This window comes from Galeopterus variegatus, unplaced genomic scaffold, assembly GCF_000696425.1.
Source record: "Galeopterus variegatus unplaced genomic scaffold, G_variegatus-3.0.2 Scaffold23741, whole genome shotgun sequence".
Classification (NCBI taxonomy): Eukaryota; Metazoa; Chordata; class Mammalia; order Dermoptera; family Cynocephalidae; genus Galeopterus; species Galeopterus variegatus.
In genome coordinates, this window is record NW_007749852.1 from 2,116 (window position 1) to 8,229 (window position 6,114).

At 53.4% G+C, this 6,114-nt stretch overlaps 1 pseudogene; it reads right to left on the bottom strand.

Moving 5' to 3' along the window:
* Nucleotides 1-3,295: 3,295 nt before the first annotated feature.
* Nucleotides 3,296-4,301, bottom strand: LOC103583515 (annotated as a pseudogene).
* Between the last annotated feature and the right edge of the window lie 1,813 nt (nt 4,302-6,114).

Here is a 6,114-nt window from a genome sequence, read left to right on the forward strand (position 1 = left end):
CAAGTAGAACAATCGATATATGCTCAGAGAATCAGCAGTTCTTTCAAGCAGGAATTGTTACTCACATTTTCAAAGGAGGAAGCGGAGGCTCAGGAAGGTTAAAGGAGTTCCCCCAAAACACACAGCTTGGAAGGGGCAGAGGTAAGACTTGATTCAGGTTTACCACCACATTTTCAAAGGAGGAAGCTGAGGCTCAGGAAGGTTAAGGGAGTTCCCCCAAAACACACAGCTTGGAAGGGGCAGAGGTAAGACTTGATTCAGGTTTACCAGATTCCCAGCTTTGACTAGCTTCCCCCTGGGTCCATCCCCAGGCCCCAGCTGTACCCCACGACCCCAGGCCCTGCTACCTTTCTGACGGTGGGTGACCAGCAGGACACGGCCAAAGCGGCCCTGGCCCAGGGGACGCACTTCCTGGTAGAGCTCATCCACCTCAGCTCGGACCAGGGTCTGGGCGCTCAGTGTCATCATGTCCTCCAGCGCCAGGGCGGCCTCCTGGCCCTGCTGAAGCTCCTCCGCGGTGAGGCCCCCTAGGCCTTCCTCACTTCCGTCCTCTGCAGCCCCCACCTCCACAGGCTCCTCATCTGACTGCTTACCAGGCATCTCTGCAAGGACAGGCACAGAGGGTGGCCCAGGGCTCAGATCTCAAGAGGTCTGGTGCCCAAGGGTGGATGGCTGGGGACCTGGACTCCCGGGTCTGAAGGAGGAGGAGCTGGGGGTGGACTCCTGAGAATGTGAGGAGGGGCTGGGGGCTCGTTGCCACTTCCCATTGTGACTCAGTCTTCCTCCTAGTGAAAGGTCTCTGAGGAGGGGGAGCCCAGTTGCTGGTGTGAGGTGAGGCGAAGCAAGAGGTCACAGATGTCCCCTGCCCCCACATCTCTGTGCCACCCAATGGACTAAGGGTGAAAGATGAACCATATAAGGGAGACACCCCCATCTTGTTTCCAAAGCAAACAGACTTGGGCCCTGGGGTTGGATGAGTAGCTTCTGTCTCCTAAGAGCAAACAGGTGCTCTCTGCCCCCAAGGGCTGGGAGGGTGGGGCTTTGCAAAGAGGGCCTGGGACGCATGGGTCCTCCATGGGAACAAGCACTTGGGATCAGTCCCAGGCCTGCGGTACAACTCTCACAGCCCAGCCCGCCTCCGTCAGACCCAGGAGTCCAGACCCCAGCCCTCCTCCTTCAGGGGTCCAGACCCCCAGCTCACCCTTCTCCTGGAACCTCAAACAAGTAGGAACCTCACACAACTAGGGACCCTGCGTTTTGTTCCCCTGACATTCAACCACTCTACGGCCTCAGGTGCAACCTGTGCTTCTCTGAGGGACGCCAGGACTCTGGCCACCTGACTGTCTATACTCTTAGGTGCTACCCACCTCAGGCCATTTAACCTTGCCCTCCACCTAACCAGGGCTCAGACCTCCAACCTCACCTTCTCCAAGGCTTGCCCGACTCTTCGGCTGCCTGCTGTGGTCAGTGCCCGGCACTTAGAGCCCATGCCAGCAGGAGCCTGCCCAGGAGCAAGACCCCGCCCCCACCTTGGGGGTCGTAAGTCCCGCCCCCGGCCCCGCCCCAGCGCTGCACCTTCTGCCCCGACTGTGAGCAGAGCGACATCGTGCGTTGACTCCTAGAACTGTCTGTGGTTACACAAATGCCCTGGACCCAGGAGCTCAGCCCTCTTCCCGCTGACTCAGGAGTCCAGGCCATTTGAAGTTTGCAGGCACTGAATATAGACCTCCCCTCCCCCACAGGGTCCCTCTCTTTCCAGTTGCTGCACCACCTGCTTCCCTCCTTCCCCCCCCAAGTCTGAGGTCATCTCTCACTGCATCATTCTGGAATCTCATTGTCTCATCCTTTCCCCAAACAGGACCCCAGTATCTGGTCCCCTGGACACCCCTTTCCTAACACTTGTGTCTGACCTGTCAATGGAACATTGATGGGGGCAGCTGGGTTGGGTCAAGGCAGGGGAGGGTTAGATAAATGGTTTCATCTTCTACAAGGGACCAGACTCCTGGGTCTAAAGGAGGGGGAGGGGCTGGGATCCTGGACTCCTGGGTCTAAGGGAGGCTGGGGGTCCTCCTGAATACAGAGAGAAGAATAACAATAGAAATAATATGAACAAGTACTGTAGGAATAAGGACCACCCAGCACTTCTCTGCTATATGCACAGGGGGATTAAGTCACTCCCTAAAGTCCCCCAGCCCCTGGCCTGCGGTGGAACTTTGTGTGGGTTCCCTCCTTTTTCTGGGACAGCTGCACCTACCCCATAGGTTTATAGCATCATGACCGATGTGAACTCACTTTATTAATTGAAATAAAAATTTTATTTTGGAATAATTTTAGATTTACAGAACAGTTGTAAAAATCGTTTAGGGAGTTCCTGTGTATCCCTCATCCGTCTTCCCCCACAGTTAGCATCTTGCACACCTGACCGTACGTTGGTCAAAACTAAGTTGTTAACAAGTAGCCAAACACCAGACCGTTCCTATTTCACCAGCACTTCCACTAATATCCTTTTTCTGTCCCAGGATCCAGTCCAGGATACCGTGTTGAATTTAGTTAGCTCACCTTTAAATCCAGAAAGCATAAATTCCTGTGGGGGAAACAGTGCAGTTCCTGACCCTCCACTGGGGGCTGGGGACACAGAATCAGGTCCACTTGGCCACCGTCCTGCAGACATGAACCATCACAAGTGGGGGGTCCATGTGCTCTAAGGGAAGTGGCATGGGACAATAGGACACCCAGGCCAGCCCGGGTGAATAATGAGATCCATTAGAACTCGTCCTAGCTCTTAGGAGTGACAGGTCTGAGGAAAACAGACGAGATGGAGCTTGGATAATCACAGACCATGGTTTTCTGTGCTTTGTGGGAAAAGAGCCTGGAAAGATCTAGAAATGAAAGAGACTAGGTTCATCCCGAAAAAGATAGAAACGTAGATCGCTCTGATACAAGCTCTTGAAAAGGTCAGACAGAGCTGGGGGTTGGGGCCACTTTCTGGAGTGACAGGGCTGAGGGGAATGTGCTCTTGGTGGAGGCCACAAGTTATGCAAAAAATCTGCCATCAGCAAAGTGTGTGTGTGTGTGTGTCTGTGTGTGTGTGTGCGTGTGTGCGCACGTGCATGTGTAGATTTAGGTCTAGAGTGGATGACTGACTCCTATAATGTCACCCAGAGCCCAGAGAGATGGGAGAGGTGAAGGGTGAGATTTACATAGTGTCGGATCCTGCAAGTTAGATTTTGTGCCATGGACAGTGAGAGCTACCCTAGGTCTTAGAAGAGAGGAGTAATCCCATTGGAACTCCAAGATAAACATTCAACATGTCCCCACAGTACAGAAACTCTCTATAGGTGGAACAATGCCTTCCTTCAAGAAGACACACTTAGGACAGAGGGAAGAGGAAGGGTCCTTGATGGAGGATAGGACTCCTGAGCTTGAGGAAGGAGGGGCTGGGGGCCTGGACTCCTGAGTTCTCAGCTGGGAGGAAGTCCAGCCTTCAGCAGGGAGAGGTGCAGTGTGTGTCCTCTCTGTCCTCCTGGGAGCAGCTGTCTCCCCATCCAGGTGGCCATGGGGACTCGGGGAGGGGCCTTTGGCCCAGGCTCTGGCCACCTGTCTCAGTCACCTGGTCAGGGAGTTCCCCCATCTGTCCCCATCCTCCCGCCACCTTTGTCATCCTCCTCCTCATCTGTCCACTCCTCCAAGCTCGATCCTCCCTCTTCCCCCTCCTCCTCATCCTCATAGGACACACTCCCCAAGCCCCCAAGTCCCTCTCTGTTCTCTTCCAACCCCCAGTCATCCCCCAGGAAGTCCAGGACAGCCAGTGGGGGGCTCCTAGTCTCAGGATCCAGGTCCAGAAGCCCCTGGAGCAAGGCCAGAGCTGGGGATGCAAACTGGTCCCAGGGTGGTGGTGGCCGAGATGGCTGGGGCTTGGTGGTTATCCAGCCGGCAAAGGCTTCAAATTCAGGGTCAGAGGCCAGTGCCACATCCCAAGGGAAACAGGCGGTGGCAGCGCAGAAGAGAAGCACCCCTAGGCCCCAGGAATCCATGGCTGGCCGCAGGGGCAGGGTGTTGGGCGGCAGCAGGAGGCAGAGTTCTGGTGGCGCTGTGGGCAGTGGCACTGGTGGGGTAGGGGTTGGGCTGCCCTCTGGCCTGGTCAGACCCAGGTCACCTAGGGCCACATGGCTGCAGACAGGGTCGAAGACCAGCACATTGTCTGGCTTGACATCTGCATGAACTAGTCCCCGGCTGTGGAGGAAGTCCAGGGCTCCAGCCAGTTGGGCCACCACCCGCTTCACCAGTAGCTCCGGGAGGCCCTGAGGTCAAGGAAAGAGAAGAAGGTCAGGATGTCTCAGTTATCTCTTAATCACCCCGAAAGGCTCTAGACTCCTAATCCCTAAAGGTTCTGATTCTTGGGGTTCGAGAATCTAGAACACCAGGCCAGCAGCTACCTCCAGTGTTCATATAACACCCTCCCAAAGACCTTCTCCAGGTCATCCTCAGCCACAACTGGCACCCATATCTTACTCCCCTAGACCAAATCCCAAATGTTTTTTCCCACTGGAACTGCAATTCTAACCAGAAGCTCTTTCTTTTAGCTTCCTTCAAAGATTCTCCTAACCCTAACGCTCAAACCCACTCAGAACATTTCTTATACATTTCCTCTGAACTGACCACCAAGATTCTCTCCGGTGAGAACTCATACTTAACTCCAATCTTAGTCCAGTACTAGTTTAGATTTCATCTCTAACCCAGACCCTGCTCTAACATGCCCAGTTTACTTCATCAAACAATTGATTAATGTACCCATTCAGCTAGCTAGCTGGCCAGCCAGCAATCCATCTGTGAAACTAGTCTTCCAACAAATAGTATTCAACAATGTATCCACCCAACATCCATTCCACCAGCCGGTCAGCAATCCAATAATTTATTCAATTACTTAATATCCAACATCCATTTGTTTATCCTTCCTTGCTTCTTTTCATCATGCACCCACCCATCCGTCTGCTCATACTTCCATACTTCCACTCGTCCATGCAATCCACCCACCCATCCTTCCACCCACCCATCCATCCGCTCATACTTCCATACTTCCACTCATCCATGCAATCCACCCACCCATCCTTCCACCCACCCATCCATCCACTCATACTTCCATACTTCCACTCATCCATGCAATCCACCCACTCATCCTTCCACCCACCTATCCATCTGCTCATACTTCCATACTTCCACTCATCCATGCAATCCATCCACTCATCCTTCCATCCACCCATCCATCCGCTCATACTTCCATACTTCCACTCATCCATGCAATCCACCCACCCATCCTTCCATCCACCCATCCATCCGCTCATAATTCCATACTTCCACTCATCCATGCAATCCATCCACCCATCCGTCCACCCACCCATCCATCCGCTCGTACTTCCATACTTCCACTCATCCATGCAATCCATCCACCCATCTTTCCTTCTATCCATTCATCTATCCCTCCATCCATCCTCCGTCCTTCCTTCCTTCTTTCCTTCCCCTTCCTTCCATTTATCTCCAATCCCATCTCAAACCCAAAGTCTATTCCTAAAAATATCTCCACTTTTAATCTTCAAACTGAAGAGGCTCTAGAATCTCATGGATTCAGTCCTGACCTGGTCACCTTTCTAGAGGAAACCCCATGACGGCCCATCTCCAACTCAGTAGGTATACACATCCTCAACCATCCTCAACTCCCTCTGCAACCCCACCCATGCTTTTCTCCATGTGCACTACCAACCTAACTCAACCCACCAAACTCCATCTATGCCCACACCCCTAATCCCAATGCCAACTAAAGTCCCAACTCTGTGTCTATCCTCACCCCCCTCATCATCCTCAGTCCATCCTCAACCCCAGTACCAGCAGTCTGCCCATCCGAGCTTGTTTAGATAATTGAATGGAATAGGGTTGGTTGGGGTCAGGCATGGAACTGCATTGAGAATTAGAAACGGGAGGTCATTCAGGGGCTCAGGGCAGAGCTGGGCTGGGTATTGATTTGGGGGTCAGGGTTGGAGATAGAAATAAGGTTTGGAGGGGCTGGCCCGTGGCTCACTTGGGAGAGTGCGGTGCTGATAACACCAGGGCCATGGGTTC